The 18,499-nt window shown below is 38.6% G+C and overlaps 1 long non-coding RNA gene across 2 annotated transcripts; it reads left to right on the top strand.

Moving 5' to 3' along the window:
- Positions 1-902: 902 nt before the first annotated feature.
- Positions 903-4,046, top strand: LOC119617561. 2 transcript variants are annotated; one of them, XR_005233890.1, is made up of 3 exons: positions 903-1,854; positions 1,924-2,144; positions 2,215-4,046. It is a non-coding gene; the product is annotated as an uncharacterized LOC119617561 (long non-coding RNA). The 2 variants fall into 2 exon arrangements; XR_005233889.1 differs by having other exon boundaries at positions 903-2,144.
- The last annotated feature ends 14,453 nt before the right edge of the window (positions 4,047-18,499 follow it).

Below are 18,499 nucleotides of genomic sequence, written 5' to 3'. Positions count from 1 at the left end.
ATCACTGGATTGTTCCACATCAGTTTTTTCTTAGTCTGGATCTTAGGCTGTATTCACACCTGACAGACTGGTAGACTCGGTTCGATTGGTGACCAAAATTGCAACAATTGTTCCATTTTCAGTGGTGCAGTTCACATTCACACTGCACTGAGTCAATCAAGTCAAACCCTTTGACCAGCCTGTGGTAGCACTGAACCAAGAACTACTGAAGGAAACAACACGAAAACCCCTGAAGAAGACACTGAGCGCAACTTCCTTCTTCTGGAAAAGTAAACAAAAATGTTGTTAAATTTTAGCAGTTTTAGGATTTCTGTTTTGTCTGTGGTACATGTGCCAACAAACATTTTTAACAATGGGCTCAGCATGAGCGCTTAAGTGCTCTTCACTCCACCTCTGACCATGAGTTAGTGCTGGGCGATATGGAAAAAATTCTATAATACGATATGGGTAATTTTATATCACGATAACGATATATATCACGATATACCCCAATTACGTACGTTGTCAGTTATTCTCTGAAAAATATGAAAAAATAATCTAATTTCTTACTTTTTTCAAGCTTGATTTCGAAGTATCATTTAACAGAACTTTCACAAATGAGATTTGCTGCATTTTAGTGCAGCAATGGATATGTATCAAATGACAACAGACTCCATTATCTTCGGCCGGCTATAGTTTTCCTTTTCGCAACTTGCCCCGGCTCTTTTAAGTGGGGATTTGGGTTTTTTCTGTGTTTTGGTTTTATTTTATTATTTAGTTTTTGGTTTGTGTTTTGATTTCTGTTCTCGTCTCTTGTTTCACGTTAACTTTCTCCTCCTCAGTCTTTTCTTGCTACGCCCACCTACACCTGTCCAAGTTCTGTAATCATGTCACCTGTTTCCACTCACCTCATTATCCTCAGAGTTTAAACCCGGATTAGCATTAGCATTAGCAGAGTTAGCATATTACCTTTTTCTGCTCCGTGTCGGACTTCTTGAACCAAATCACAGACGTACCCCCTCAACACATACGGTGGGTCACAGAATATTGTGTGCCGCTGGGCCGAGTCTCCTCTCCAACATATACTTTGGGCTCTAATTAATCACAATAGACAGTTTAATATTACATGCTGGTACCCTGTTTACTTTTAAGACTAGACCCCAAATTTTCTTTTTTGATAAATCCTATAGTTAGGGTTGGCTTAGGTTTCCTGAGCTATCCCTTAGTTGTGCTGCTATATGTTTAGATTACTGGAGGACAAACTGACCATATTTCCCAACTCTATAATCTTTACTCTATACTTTTCATGTTTATACATGTAATTATTGTTGTTATTATCTTGTGTTTTTCTTTGTTTTTATTCCCACAGAAACTGCCACCAATTCTGTCTTTGTCTATGTTCTTTAAAACTCCAGTTGGTTGAGCTAGATGTCTGCCAACCCTTACAAAAAAATTCCACGAAATTCACGTGATCACATGTGATTCCCATTTTCCACATGTGGTTCACATAATCCACAAAAAAAAAATCACATATTTCCACATGTGGTTCACATAATCCACAAAAAAATCACGTTTTCACATGTGGAAATGTGATCACATGTGAAAGTCACATGTGATTTTCATGGGATTTTTTTGTAAGGGAATCCTGAGCCTTGTTCTGCTGGTGTCAGGATTCTGGGGTTTTGGTTGGTGGGTTGGTTGCCTGCTAGTTTCTAGCAGTGTCCAGTGGGTGGCGCCTGTTCTGGTGGTGCCAGTAGCAGGTGCTTCCTATTGAGGAGTCGTCAGGAGCGGCAGGTGTGTCCTATTGAGGAGTCATCAGCGGAGGCTTAAGAGGACGCTGCAGCCAGCACTCCGTGTCAGAGTGTTACCAGTGTGGTACGTGTGTTTCCTCTCGACCGTTTTTGCTATTGAGTTATCTAAAGTGTTTTTTGATCTACCTTTCAGGTTCACGTGTTTACAGTTACCTATTACTCTGGGTACGAGTGTTGTGCAGCCAGCCTCTCGAACACCAGTCTGGATTCACCTCCATGGTGCCGCTCCTTTCGACCAGCCTAAACCGAACCCTGCTCACCCTCTCCAGCTTTGGAGTTATTGAACTCACCTCGTTCTCCATTCCGAACCCGGACCTACACAATTCCTCCAGAACGTGAAGCCACCAAGACCAAGTAAGCCGCTCCTTTGCTATCAGTTCCAGCAATTAACTTGGACATTGCTAATCCTTGTCTCCCGTCACAGTGACGATCCAGTCCGGAGGTTCCGGTTGTCCAGTTCCGACTATCAGCACAATAAAATATATTACTACTTTGACTCCTGAGTGTGTTCTGCATGTGGGCAAAACAAATAGCCAAGATCATGACAGCTGGAGGTTTCTTCCTGCTGAAAGGGAGTTGTTCTTTTCCACTGTTGCCAACATGCTGCTCAGAATGGGGGATTGTGCTAAAGTAAAGATTCAACACAATCTGTTGGCTCCCTTAGAAAGACAACTGTTACAAATTGGCATTTCATAAAGTCTTGTATGTTATTATAATTGGAATTAACTGTCTCTATCTAGAAGTCAGGATAGAAGTGCAAGCAATTTACCAAGCATCAATAATGGACCAGTATTTTGAGTTATTTTTTGGTAATCTTTTGTTAGGTTTTTCATTATGTTCTGTTTTTGAGATCTGTCATTCTGTTTCCTTCGTGGGTTCTGTGTGTTTCGAAGTTAGTTTTCATTCTTGTGTTCAGTTTTGTTTCCTGTTTTCATCTGTCATATTTGGTTTGGTTCTTGTATTATCTGCCTCCTTCTCCCTCAGTCAGTACTTTCCTTGTCAGTCTGCCACACCCATCTTCAATTAGTCACCTGTGTCCAACGCTTCATCAGCCCCAGCCTATATTGTTTTGTTTTTTTCTTTCCATTGTTGCTGATGTTTGGGAAATGGTTTGTACTTGTATAGTTTTATCTAGTCCAAGGATCCTAAAGTGTTGACAGAAGTGAGGCTGCCATCACACCAGCCCTCTGACCACCACCAGTAGGCAAGGCAGGTGAAGTGTCTTGCTTAAGGACACAACAGCTGAGACTGACAGAGTGGGGGCTCAAACCTGTAACCCTCTGGTTGAACCCTCCGGATGAATCCTTGCCTCCTGAGCCACTGCTGCCCAAGTGGCTTGGACCATGTTGGTGGTCAGAGGTGAAGACACATTCAGATTATGCCCCTTCTGGCCCATTGTGATTCTCACTACTTCAGTTTTTTTTTTTTTTTTTTTTTATCTTCAGAGCTCTTTGTGTCAGCTTGCATTCTGGGTCCAAATCTTTCATACAAAGCTGATAGAATCTGAATTGGGTTTATGAATTGGACTTGTTTTTGTTCTTTTCTCTAGCCATCTAAGACAACTTTGTTGGGATTTGGCACTATATATATTTAAACTGAAATGAGTTGAATACAGGTGATTAGCAGTGGCCCAATATACTACTAAATTCTACTGGTAGTTTTGATTCTACTGTTTAGACAAGTTTCATAGACATGTTCAGGTCCAGATCCATTTTCAAATCTTAGTCCAGCCCTGCACAGCGGTAATGCGTCAACATTGCTCCTCCTAGTTTGTACCAAATACAGTCTGTGTGGGAGTGTTTTGTGGTCTTGCTTGCATTTGCTTGATGCAGAATCCTGCAGGCTAAATTATGAGTAGAGCTGCCAGCAGTTCAGATTGAATGTGTGTGTGGTTGCAGAGAAGGCAGCTCCACCCTGCAGACTGTCTCACTGCTAACTGACCATAGTACATTAGGAACAGAGCAAAGGCAGGGAGACAGACAGACGGACAGTTGGAGAATTACAGGGAGAAATGATGGCTTCTATTTCTGTCTGTTTGGACAACTTGCTGCCTTCCAGCCATGGACATACACACATGCAGACACACACCCTTTTTGTATTCTTCCCCATCCCCTTTTATCTTTTTCTATTTCCTGTTCCTGCCGTACAAGTTGAAGGGTTTTGACATTATCCTTTTCTTGCCATCATGGTGATTGCTAACTAATTATCTAGTTAGCATGTTGTCAAAATTTTAATTTAATAAAATTTTTACAGCAAGACTCATGTCCACACTAATTTGGCTTATTTCATTCAAACAGTCAATGATGTTGGTTTTAAAATTGTTTCATTTTTTTTGTTCAATATGAAAAATTTTCTTGATATTCTGTTAAAATTTTAAAACACTCGTGAGAAAGAAAAGTCTAACACTTTGAACAGAAAAACAGATTCACCCAAAATGTCATATAATGTGGGCAAACAAAATCTTTATTTGGTGGTTATTTGATTTCGTAACAAATCAAAGTTACAGTAATCCTTTTAAATAGTTGCCTTTCGGTTTTTGTGTTGTAGCAATCCTACCAGAATCAAGATTCAAAACTTTAAAATTTGGAATGCAATTATATTCAGATTATTTAAATAGTTTGTATTTTGACACATATTCAGCCTATTAGATATTTTATTTATTTTTGTTTCCTAATGACCTGCAATTAAAATTATATTTGTGGGTTTACAACCATTTATCAAAATAACAGACCAACAATTTTTGATTATGTCAGACATTTCTAATAATTAAAACAATTCTTAAATGACATTCAAGTATTTCAATGAATGTCTGAGAGGTAGGACCCCAAAGCAGGTTCAGACAAAGCTTTCTCAGTCAGCCAGGGTGAGACCCAGCTAGAAGGGATGATGAGCAGTGAGGCAAGAGTTTCACTCTTAAATAGTTAAAAACACCTGGAGGTTGTGTCACCTTAAATCAATAACCAGTCACCGTGGTCTAAGCTTTTCTTTCAGAAAGTATAATGTATTACTTGGTAAAACAAATCAAGGAGTCTGGGAATGTTTTGTGCATGAAGGTGAAGACAAGAAACCACCAACAGACCACTATCAAGCCTTGACACCACACATCAAGGGAAACATTATTATGCCAAGTGACTACCGTGCCCACTGTTACTCAATACAACATTCACAAAAAGTTTTGAAAAACAAACCAACTGAACTTCTATTCTTCAGTTGAACACATTTTACTCAGGGAGTTTTCTCAGTTCAAAACTGCATGACTCACTCTCTGATTTTGAACTGAAAAAGCAAAACGTCTTCAACTACAGAATAAAAGTACAGATGCTTTGTTTTTTAAAACCTTTCTGGATTTGCCATGACCTGGATGTCAGAGGATCTACACTAGCTCTATACAACATTGTTACACCCTTTCATTCAGATATGTTCTCACTGGCCACTTTATTAGGTCCACTTGTTAAGTAGCTTGTTAACACAAATGGCAAATCAGCCAATCACATAGCAACTCAACTTGCATGTAGGCAAGGTAAAAAAAAAACTTGCTTAAGTTCAAACTGGGCATCAAAATGGGGAAGAAAATAGATTTTAGTCACTTTGAATGTAGTGTGGTTGTTGTGCCACCATATTTCAGAAACTGCTGATCTACTGAGATGTTTACACAAAACCATCTCTAGGGTTTAAAGAGAATGGTCCAAAAATGAGGAGCATTTGTATGGACAGAAAAAGCCTTATGAATGTCAGAGGTCAGAGGAGAATGAGCATACTGGTTCAAAGTTACAGAAATGCAACAGTAGCTCAAATTACCTCTTGTTACAAAGAATGGTTTGCAAAATACCATTTCTGAATGCACAGATACAGAAGACCATAAGGGGTGCAACTTCTGTTAGCTAAGAACAGGAAACTGATGTTACAGTTCACACGGGTTCACCAAAACTGGATAATAAGAGATTGGAAAATAACTGCCTGGTCTGGTGGGTCTGGATTTACTGGACTCCAGTGGTCTCAACACCAACACCAAAACAGTCTCCTGTTTGACCTTATATTAAAGACAGGCAATCCATGAAATATTTTAATTTGTTTCATAAAAAGATTTAAAATTTATTAAATTTCTTTATTCTTCAATTCATTCAAGGCTGTCTCTGACTGCACGGAGGGCCGTGACAGTTTATAGGCATTCAGAATATGAATAAATTTATGTCCATAGCTTCACTCGGCTTTAACTTTTCTTCTGTGACAACATACACCACAGCATGTAGGGTACTGCATTCCATTTAAAGTTTTGGATTCAAACTACTGATGAAAGTATATTTGTAAAGCGTTTTAGAAAATTTGTAGTTGGGTTCAGCCAGTTCAACTTCTTCTCAAGTGGAGCCAACACGAACTAAGAGCCAAGTGTAAACTAATCTGAATGTGTTAATTGTGTTGTTTTGTAAATTATAGGTATTTGTGGTAGATTAGGTTGCTCAGACATGCTGTACCAGAATGGCTGTGTTCTAAATGTAAAACCCCACAGCTTCCAAAAATGTTCCAAAGCTTTATAAAATGGCAATAAAAAACAAATAGAAACAGTGATTTGCAAATCATTGGATTCTAGGTTTTACTTTTTAGGAAACTGCTCCACTTGAAAGTGCACATCTGTTAAATTCTACTTTAGAGTTTTTAACCCGGTGGAACAGTGGCATAGTGGTTAGAGCTGTTGCCTCCCAGCAAGAAGATTGCAGGATCGCTCCCCAGCCTGGGGCTTTTCTGGGTGGAATTTGCATGTTTTCCCTGTGCACACGTGGGGGTACTCCAGTTTCCTCCCACAGACCAAAAACATGCATGTTAGGTTAATCGATGACTCTAAAATTGTCCTTAACCCTAAGTGTGAATGGTAACAACCAGTCTCTATGTGGCCCTGCCTCTCGCACAGTGACTGCCGGGGATAGGCACCAGCTCCCTGTGACCCCAAATGGAGAAGTGGGTAAAGAAAATGGATGGATGGATATTTTAACCCAACCAATCAGATCAGTTTCATTATATCACTAGTACATGATCATCTGTAATCATCCCCATCAATAACTCTTCCTTCTTTTTATTGTCACTGCATCCTCAGCTCCACATTTTTCTAACTTTCTTGCACACATTCTGATTTTTAATGATGCAGCTGAGGCTAAATCTCATTCCTAAAGGGAGAAACACCTGGGAACAACACAAATGATGGTTTAGATTAACAACTGCCTCTTCCCTAACCAGTATCTGCTGAAAGGTGAGGAAAAAACACCTGGACTGACAGCTACCTATCATTTCAGTGTGTGTATGTGAGATGTGGGGTTGTGTTCCGCTTGAGGGGTTATTATTAGTCACATTCATCACAGAGTTATTCAAACAAGCAGCAGTGACATAAAACGTTAGTCAAAAAGAAGTTTACCAAAGAAGATGCCCAAAACCATCTAAATTTACTATGCATCCACCCAATTTCTGATTTAAACCCAGCAATCAATAGGTGAGATGCAGGTACACCATGAACAAGTGGGCAGTCCATCATAGAGGCACATAGAGAGACACAAGACAAAAAAAAAAAAATCAGGATGCACACAGTCACCTAAATCTGCCTAAATGAACCTAACTAGCATGTTTTTGGTTTATGGGAGGAAACCGGAGAAAACCTACCAATGCTTTGAAAGAACATGCACACCTCACAAGAAGACCTCAGTCAAAGTTTGTTCCCAGTGATGTAGTGGTTATCAGTCACCTCATAATAAGAAGGTTCAGTGCTCCTATGCAAAGATGGAAAAATATGACTTCAGTATTTGCAAGTGTATTTGGCATCAAGACAAAAACAAAAATAAATTACTATAGTACCATTTGCACTTTGGTTTATATGTATTTTCTATGCATTGTTATTAAGTTGTTTTGTTTCATCCAGCTGCTTTTTAATGTCAACCTTTAAACAGTTTTTGTTGTTGTCTTGGATAGTTGAAGTTGTTGCATTTTGTTTTTACATTATACTGTTTTTGATCAGTTATGCGAATGATGAATAAAGTAATCTGAATCTTAAAAGTAAAACTTCTCTGCACCCTCTGCACTCTCCTCCACACTCCCACATAAAGTTTAGGGGAAAAAAAGCTGCACTTTGAGTAAATGAAAAAGATTCATAAATCTCTGGTTTAATTTATTTCCAGAGCAGAAATAGTTTTTGAACAGAAAGGCTTGAGGGATGTAACAGCAAACTTTTATTTATCTAACTGAAAATAAACTGTTGTATCATGGAGGTTTGAACTCAAAGGTTTTAACTCAACTCACCAAAGAAGAAGAAAGCAAGAAATAAACCTCAAACCTCCAACACTCTTTAGATTACCTGATGTAAACAACCTAAAAATATATTAAACCTTAATTTGCACCACCAAGACCTTCTTAGAGGTTCCAAAATAATTTTTCAGTAACTATTAGTTGCATGTTAATAACCTGGAAGCAAAACCTTTTTTAAGACAGTATAAATTATCCACTTCATGAAACAAAACAGGTGAAATGTCTTGAGATGTCTTGTAAAAAGGGGAAGGACTCCACTTTAGCCAGCAGTCAACAGCCAGTTATTTGTCTGTTTCTAATAACAGTAATAGTCAAAAAATATTAGTAACCCTTTATTTTGGACCTTAACCCTAATGACAGCATTGGCTACTTTAGTTACCTGAGGCCTCAAGAGAAAAATGCCTAAAACGTACCATTTCACAGAGAGCAGAAGGCATGTCATTTGTGCATTTGTTCTGACTGGAGAGGACCTCATGTTTGGAAATATTTAGAGGATCTACTTGACTAAAGGATTTAAAAAATATATTGTAAGGTTTGGTGTTTGGTAATTATAAAGGCCCTCGTAACTGAAGACAGGAAGAGAAGCCCTTGTAACGCTGGGTTCATTTGAGCTGAAGGCTCAAAGGTTAAAATATTATATATAATATAATATTATATTATAATTCTTTCATTTAACATATTGTTAACTCCTTAACAAAGACCAACAGAATAAATATCCTAAGAACCACTAGATGGAATTATAAAAAATATAAATTAAAATATTGTTTACTACCGGACTAGTGAGTCAGCTATTTAATAATAGTGTTTAAATTTTTCACAGTAATTTTTCATTCACTATATAGTGTGCTTGAAACCTAATAAATAAATTACTCCCCAACATTTGCTTTTTATGTGGTGGATAACCGAAACCAGCTGTATAGTAGGCTACAAACAGAAGAAAATTATTTGTACCGCACAGAGCAATGCATGATGTGTGCCACCATTTGCATATGATTTTGTTTCTTCTCTTCAGCCTTTTCTTTTTTATGGCGACTTTTACAGGTCGATAGGGTTTTGCTGGCCCGGGACACAAAAGGTTATCCATGCACTCTAATGCAGCCTCTATTGCCAAAAGCAAATAAAAATGCACCCAGGAAACAAAAAATGCCTAATTATGTATAGGATCCCACTTATTTCTGTCTAAATCACAGAGATGCTTATTTACATTGGATTAGTATTATCACAGGACCTTGGAGTTCAGCAAAATACAGTAGGTAATTTTCAGGGGAATTTTTACTTTGCAAATTACTGACATAGCCGATTTGCAGAGGATGAACAACACAGACAATATCCGTAAATATTACAAATAACATGTGGTCCCTAGGTAAAACAAATCCCATGCAAATAGGGCTTATGGATCCATCACAGGGTGACCTTGCATTAAATTAAACTGGAAAGCACTTTGCATAATTTAGTCAACATTAACTAGAGACCTTTGTCCACATATATGGGTAAATTGTCAGCATAAAACATTTTCTGAATATGTTCAGCAAAAACACAAGTCAAGTCTTGACAGGTTTAAGATTTTAAAAGGTGCTGGTTATATTATATTCTTTTACAGATTGTTTCTTACCCTGTTGCTATTCAGTATACAGGAGGTTTACCTTCAACTAGAAATGATAACTTCCTGTCGGAGTTGTATTTATTTATGCATTTACCTATAGATCCTATTACTGAACTTCCTTTCTAACCTCTGAGGAGAATTTATGCATTTTCTACCAATTCTTCTCTTGTGCCAGAATCCAAAACATTTCCAGATTTTTTTATTCCCTTGCTTTGCTCTGCCAGAGAACTGTTAATTACAGACTCAAATTTTCATCCTCTACTGGTCACAGATTTTATTGCTACACAGTTTAGAAATAGACTAGAATTAGTTATATTTATATGAACTATGTTGGCACAGATCAGTGTTTGTTTTGTCATGTTTGGAATCTAAACTGCTCTTGTCGTCATGTGCAGTGGAGATGACGGAGACGAACCCAGACTCATAATAAAAGAAAACTAATTTATTAAACTAACGATTAAACAATAACAAAAAGCTGACATGGCGGCAAAAACGAAAAGGATAAACTGAACATAAAGCACGGTGCAGCAGAACCAGGAATGACAGCGAGACAAACAAAACAACAACAATGGACCAGCGGGGAATGGAAGGAAATTACTGGGTTTTAAAGCACAGAGGATAACAAGGTAAGTGGACTCAGGTGTGTGGGGACAATCACAGGCAGGTGGAGAAGGCGTGGCAGAGAAACAGAGAAAGAGTGACTGGGAAGGAGTGAATGACAACACCAACATGAGAGACAAAAACTGAACCCAAACAGAGCAAACCAAGAAGATTAACAAAACCAGAATATCTAAATGAAAATGAAACAAGACCAAAACAAAGAAACATACACAACCGGATAACAGAATAAAAATAAAACAAAAAACAAAGAAACCCCAAATCCCTACACTTGTACTGAACTGACCCTCTAAAAATGCTTAAGAGAACTCTTAAAACTATGAAGTAGTTAATCAACAAGCAACTATTACTTGCAGATCAAAGAAGAATCAACACCTATGTGTACATTTTTAAAACAGAAAATACATTAAATTGCCAAAAGTATTTGCTTGCCTCCCTTCACACACATATGAACTTGAGTGGCATCTCATTCTTAATCCATAAAGTTTATTATGATGTTGGCCCACCCTTTGCAACTATAACAGCTTCTGGGAAGGCTTAGGTTTAGGAGTAGGTTTAGTCAGTCAGGCTCTTCCACACCAAACTCAGTCCTCCATGTCTTTATGGACCTTGCTTTGTGCACAGTCATGATGGAACAGGAAAGGGCCATAGACTGTTTCCAGATGGGAGCATGAAATTGTTCAAAATGCCTTGGTATGCTGAAGCATTAAGAACTAAGCAGCACTGGAACTAAGCAGCTAAGCCTAAATTCTGAATAACGAACCCACTGTACATTGTGCTTGGTGATGTAAGGCTTAGATGCTGCTGCGAGGCCATGGAAACCCATTTCAAACAATCTTTTTGTGCTAAATTCAAAAGCTAAATATAGCATTTCCTTAAAGTCTTCCATAATAAAGGGTTAATTGTTTAACAGAATGGCAGACTGATCCCTTGAAAAATGTTGTATGTTTAAATATCTCTGTAGTGCTGGTAAAAATTGAACAGAATCAAAAAACCAACAATGTTTAAAAAAAAAAAAGGAGAAAAACATGTAAACTTATGAGCACAAATTACTGTTACCCGTTTATGTGTCTCAATCTTATTGATGTTTGTGTTATTGACATTATTTATTGTTTTATGTCCTAGAACAAAAAAGTAATTTTACTGTGTTTCATTCAAATTGACAATAAAAACCAAATGTAATAATTTGTCTAATGGCAATTTTTGAAATTGACACAAATGGAATAATTTATTGCTTTTACTAGGGATACAATATGGAACTGGTTTTGCCATACTTTTGTAAATGATATCAGGGAAAAAATGCTGTCATTGTGAATGTTCTCGTCACCTAGTGTTGTAGCATAGGTATTTTAGTGTTTGTTAAAATTTGAAAATTTGTGGATGGGGAAACAAGTATAAACAAAGAAAAAATTAGTAGTTGGTTCCTAAATCTGGTCGCTCAAGCCAAAGTTCACCATCAGTCCGACCAACTCCTAACTAATCTCCTATTGTTTGCTTAACATTTGTGATAAATTAAGCTTATTTATCACCAAGTTAATAAAGAATGTAAACGTAATTCAGAACTGCAAAATGCGTTAGAATATAAAACACCTGTTAGATTTTAAAAGTTCACCAAGAATGACAAATTCTAATCAGTATAATTTTTACATTAGTTCAAAAACAGAACCTTTTTTTTTTCTTGTGAGCATCAAATGTTTTGTTTTCCATATTCAAAATTATACAAGTAAAAAGCCATATTCACATTGTATAGGAAAATGTTCAACTAATTAAGAAGATGGGCACTATGGCTTTTGGGTATTTTTAACTTGTATACTTTTCAAAATATTTCCTTTTTTTAAAAATACTTCCCCATAGAAACACATTGAGATCTTCTAAATTCCTTCAGAAACATTGTTCTCTTTGAAATCAGCTTCAACAGACTGACACCATTTTCTTTCTTATGCTACTTTTAGCTAGCATTTTGAGTATTTGATTCTGCATTTTTTTATTTTTTGTATTTCCATTTGGATAACTACTGCTTCTAGAAACAGTCCTAGCGCAAAAAAAAAAAAAAAAAAAAAAAAAAAACCCAAACACCCTGCCGTTTTTTGACAGTAAGTAAATGTTTCCTGATGCCTGCAAAAACACCTGTTTCAAAAACCTCGGGATAGTTGCCTCAAACACCATTACCTAGCAACCCCAAGTCGAGCCCAGCCCCTCACCTAGCAACCCAAATGGAGCTCCACCCACTTCATTACAGGGAGGCCATCACGTTTATTCTGTTGGTTTTACCGCTGAACAATGTCTGCTGGAAAAGGAAAATGTTTTGTTGTCAGCTGCAATATAGAACATGTGTCTATATTGCCGCTGTCCCGACCCGCTACCAGTCAGTTTCAGACCCACTTACTGCCACTCTCCTACTTGACAAATGTCAGTTTGGAACCGCTAAGTGACCCTGTCCCAAAGTCAGAATCCTCTGAGTTTGAATTAATAAGAATATAAATGTGCGTCAGATCCACAGCGTTTAATCCTTTAGTGAGTTTTTATGTTTTTAGGCGGGATTGAGAAGAATCAGTTAGCGGACCCGGAATTTCAGCCTCGACACAGGAGTGAACAGTAAACTTGTCTTTATTGGACAGCAGAGAGAATGCTACGCGTAGCAGGTGAACCTCCGATCGCCGCTCTGAGAAGAGACGAGATAGTTCAGTGAACCACACGAAACCCAGGAAGTAAGAACTGGCTGAGAAGGTTACACTGACCTGGACGGTGGTGTGACGGGGAGCGGGACCAGACCCTTGATGGGTAACGGCTGAGAGGCGTCCAGGAACAGGAGCGAGGATTAGCGCATCCAAAAGGTAGGCTGCGGGGGCAGAACTTAAATCTTGGTCGGACGGGCTGGGGTCGAAGCCGGGAGATCAGGAAAACAGGAAACAAGACCAGGGGGGGCAGGCGAGAAAGTCGAGACCAGGTCACAGGCAGGGGTCAATGTCCAGAAATCCGAAATCCAACAGGTATCCGTCAGGGGCAAGGCGTAGGGGAAAATCCAAGAGACATGAAAGGGGTCGTGGCACAGGAAGTTGGTCCGAGTATGCTGGAAAATTACTGGCTTTGAGGCTTTCATAATCTGACACTGGAGGAGAGCAGAGAAGGAGAATATATAGGGCGTAGCCCAGATGTTGGAGAGATAATCAGCAGAGGACACAGGTGACAAGAATGAACATGATTACCACAGGAACGAGGCATGGCATGGCAAACACAGGCATGATTATCACAGGGACACTGAGTTGGGTGAGTGTGGCCAACAGCAGCTTGTTTTGCATAAAAAGTGACATAGCCCTAAAACCACTCATTCTGAAATGAGCTCAAAACATGCAGAACTGATCAGGTGAAATCTCAATATCTGAGAATGATTTTGTGTATTAAATTTAATGAACATGTTTTGTACAGCCCACAGACCTATCCTGACTTGTTCAAGGAAGCATAATAGGCCTCCTTTAAATAGAAAACCCTTGTTCTCTTACTAAATTGAAATTTATATTGACAAAATAATGTAAATATCATTTTAACAGATTGCAAATCCATGTATAGTTATTTTAAGGTTATGCCTAATATATTTGTTTTTCTTTCCTTAATGACTCAGAAGTTTTTATTTGTTTGGTAGCTTAAAATATATTATCATAAACATTCTGGAAATTAAACCTTTTGTTGGTATTGACTCAGTTGAAAATATCTAAACTTCAAGTTAAGGTCTTGAAGTATAGCATAAAGGAAAATGAGGGTGCCATGTTTTGTTTTGTTTGTTTGTTTTCCCATTACAAATGAAATGGAAGAGAATCTAGATTTGTGTGTATGCATATATGTGTGTGTGAGTTGAAAGAATCTGGGGGTTTGATCAGAGCTGGAGTTGAATCGGGGAATGATGAGGTGGCGTTCCTTTCTTCCTCTTCTTCTCTTTTGCCCTGACAGACCTACAGGCTGACTGCATTCCATCCTGCTCTGTGTGCAAAAAGAGAGAAGGCAGACACATGGACAATGTGGAAGTATCTGAGTGTGTATGTGTAAAACAGAGAGAGAGAGAGAGAGAGAGAGAGAGAGAGAGAGAGAGAGAGAGAGAGAGAGAGAGAGAGAGAGGAGTGAATTAGAGGCTTACTTGGCTAGCCTCAGACTGTGCTACGTGTCTGTTGCTGGAGGATCAGATCGCAGAAAGCTGCTGCTGCGTTTCTCCCTGCTGCTCATCTGCTCCGTAATGCCTGCTCTCTGCCTAATTACAGCTCATCTGCAGCCAGCTAGGCGCTGCATGGAGCATTCTGGGTGGGGGGACTAGAGAAATGCCCATATAAACCTTTATTTTGGACTAGAGGGATATGCAGAAGCTAAAAAAGGGCTTTTATTATTTAGAGCCAATAACAATAATGTCTGCAAAACCCATAATTGTGGTGGTATTTTAAAACAGAGGCACTGTCGGCTCTAATGTGAGAGCTATTAGCAAGTAGGTGATACCATCCTTCCATCCAACTTCTTTTGGTAAATGGCCTGCACTTGTACGGCGCTTTATTTAGTCCAAAGACCCCAAAGCGCTTCACACTACAATCAGTCATTCACCCATTCATACACACTGATGGTGGTAAGCCACATTGCCACAGCTGCCCTGGGACAGACTGAATGAAGTGAAGCTGCCATTACACCGGCACCACCAAGCCCTCTGACCACTACCAGTAGTCAAGGCAGGTAAAGTGTCTTGCCCAAGGACACAACCGCTGAGACGGACTGTGTGGAGGTTCGAACTGGCAACCCTCCGGTTACAAGATGAACCCCTACCTCCTTAACCACTGTCCCCTTCACAGTGGACAGTAGCCCCTCTATGATATAGAAAAATTAGCCAGAGTGTAGATGTTCTTTACAGGATCTTAGTGAGGTCTTTAGAGACATATAAAGGAGGCAGTGGACTCTCCATTACATGTAATATTGGTCTATGATGGTTTTGAGCATGTACAAAACATTTTTAGCGAGGTTGTGGTGTCTGTCATTGTAGTGACAGTATTTGGATCCTGAGAGGAACTGGTGGCAGTGTATTAGGGTCTTGAAAGATATTGTATACAGGCCATAGAGCCTGCATTCACCAGCATGGTTTGATCATGGAGAATTTTAAGCTGATCAGGCTGGCCTCATGTCTGGGCAAGTCATAATTGAGAAAAAATCTTGGAAACAACCTAGCATAGATGTGTTATGCTGACAGTGTTATGCTAGTGTAGCACGACCTCCTCCCATGTAGTTGTATCCTGACGTGGTACAAGGGCATTTCACAAAAGTGCTCATATGAAGCATGGTGAGGAGTTAATCTAGTGTGAAGAGGGCTGCTTCTTTTTTAAGCATTTCAGCATTTGGGGACTTGAAAAATACTTTGATGGGGTCTCCTCCCAGTTGGAAATGTCTAGAATACCTCCCTAGGGAGGTGTTCAGGGGACAGATGCACAAACCACCTCAACAGGCTCCTCTTGATGTGGAGAAGCAGTGGCTTTACTCCAAGGTTCTCCCAGATAACTGAAATTCTCACCCTATCTCTAAGGGAGAGCCCAGCTCCCCTGTAGAGAAAACTGATTTCGACCACCTGTATTGTTTCTGACCATAGGTGAGGGCATGAATATAGATTGACCGGTAAACAGAGAGCTTCACCTTGCAGTGCAACTCCTTCATCACAATGGACTGGTACAGAATAGACAATACTGTGGAAACTGCACCAATCCTCCATTCTTCCCTTGTGATCAAAACCCTGAGTTACTTAAACTCATCCACTTGAAGCACCACCTCATTCCTTACCCAGAGAAAGCAGTCCATCCTTTTCTGACTCAGGACCATAGCCTCAGATCTGGAGGCACACAATCATAATATTTCTGATAAATATTTCTAAAAATGGGGTGGCACAGTGGTGTAGTGGTTAGAGCTGTTGCCTCCCAGCAAGAAGGTTGTAGGATTGCTTCCCGGCCTGGGGCCTTTCTGGGTGGAGTTTGCATGTTCTCCCTGTGCACACGTGGGTTTACTCCGGGTACTCCGGTTTCCTCCCACAGACCAAAAACATGCATGTTAGGTTAATTGATGACTCTAAAATTGTCCCTAGGTGTGAGTGAGAGTGTGAATGGTTGTTTGTCTCATTTGTCTATATGTGGCCCTGCGATGGACTTGCGACCTGTCCAGGGTGTCCCCCGCCTCTCGCACAGTGACTGCTGGGGATAGGCATCAGCTCCCCGCGACCCGGAATGGAGAAGCGGGTAAAGAAAATGGATGGATGGATGGATGGATTTCTAAAAATGACAATAGCCATATTCCAGCAACAAATGTGGTGTTGTTAGTGCTGTTATTATAGTGTTTGAGAACCAGCAGCATTTTGGCATCTTTTTGTAGGAGTTATCTTGGTTTGTGCAATCCAAATCAAGGCAGTACATGAACCAGTATCTCTCTGGGCTGTGAGAAATAAAAAATAAAAAAATGATCCAAATCTGCCTCTCTTTAATTTAGAAGTGTACTTTAGTAGATTAAATCATAAACGTGGGGGCGGCTGGCAAGTTGGGTCTGATGCGGTCAGAGGTGTTCAACAAAACAATGTACATGGCCTAGAATACAGGTTTCAAGTCAGTCATACAAAAATAAGTTGTGATTATCAAAAACTGCTTGTGTTTGTGTCTCGCCTGTCACTTAACCAGAAACGCTTATAATTCAGAAAGATTGCAACTAAAAAGTTCTCAATTTTCTTGCAATTTTGATCAACTATTCACCTGTAGTAGCAGCCCAGTGAGATACAACTTTAAACCTATAAATTGTGTTGCTCTATTACAAATGCAAATAGATAGCAAGACTGAGATCATAGTTGCGTGGGATGTACTTTCCTCTGACACTCAAAAAAATCTCCTTACACATAACATACTACAGTTCATTAGGACTCTTTCAGTATGTAATAATTGTACTGTCAAGTGAAAATATAACGTTATTGAAAATTTTCAGCAATTTAATGTTTTTGTATTTTTGGGCAGAACAACTTACAAGTCCAATCCACACTACATACTTTAAAAAAACGTTATTTTCTGCTGCTTTTGCATCTTCTGTTGACAAACAGATGAAATTCACTTCGTCCTAATCTTATCACCATAAATTGTGCTTGTGATTGTGCTTAAATAGTTAATAACTGAGAAGAAACTGTCAATGAAATAAGAAAACAAATAATCAATCTACAGTTGTTTCAGGCAGAATTTTCAACCAAACTAAGAATGTTCTTTCTCTGTGTTTTGATATATCCTTAATGTCAATGTTCTCACTACCCAGTGGTATGGTGTGAATATTACAGCATTTTTATGGTCATTGACCAGGAATGTTTGTGGAATCATTGGCGTCATCATTTATTTGTGACTCAGTGAATGATATGTTATGTTTATTTTTATTTTTTTATTTTTTTACCTTTTTATTATGGACTGTTTTTGTGTCTGGAATAAAGATTTGATTGATTGATTGATTGATTGATTGATTGATTGATTGATTGATTTTTATTCAAATGTATGACTGGAGAAAATAAAATATATACAGGGATAAATTATAATTTCAAAAAAATCTCTGAAGTAATATAGTCACGGTCACACAGAGTCATACATCATGCTCTGAAAATTTTACAATTTCTAAGATGCAGTTTTAAAGATAAATTTCACATTAGATTCAGATTGTGTGTACAAGAGTTAGAATTAGAGTTAAGCTTAGAGATTCTTTGATATTTCCAGGAATTGACAGTAAAAGAAAAAATCTAAATTTTAAGGTTTCTAATCTTTTCTTGTCTAATGCAGACCTATTCAAACAGCAGCTCATGGGCTGGATACAGCCATTTTTAAAACTTCTTTGGTCGCCACAAAGCTGCCAGAATCCAAACTAATTTGTCTGAATATAATGCTAATAATATACATATCAGAGCTACTTTTATGTCTTTCAGGATGCACTAAAATGTAGTTTTTGTTCACTTTGCCAACAGGAATCAGTTTTTAACAATGGTATGTTAATAAATAACAAAGTTGTGGCCATTTTAGTCAAACTTTAAAAATAAAAGCATAATGATGGCACTCTCAGAATTTGTTTACTACCACATCAAATTTTAGGTCAATATGAGAAACTGGCTGACGATAAACATTTTTGTGTTGGCTAATGTGGATGTGGCAGCCATCTTGAATTGGACTGACTCCAAAAGTTTATT

Source organism: Kryptolebias marmoratus, linkage group LG12 (genome assembly GCF_001649575.2).
Source record: "Kryptolebias marmoratus isolate JLee-2015 linkage group LG12, ASM164957v2, whole genome shotgun sequence".
NCBI classification, from domain to species: domain Eukaryota; kingdom Metazoa; phylum Chordata; class Actinopteri; order Cyprinodontiformes; family Rivulidae; genus Kryptolebias; species Kryptolebias marmoratus.
This window is presented reverse-complemented; position numbering and strand designations above follow the sequence as displayed.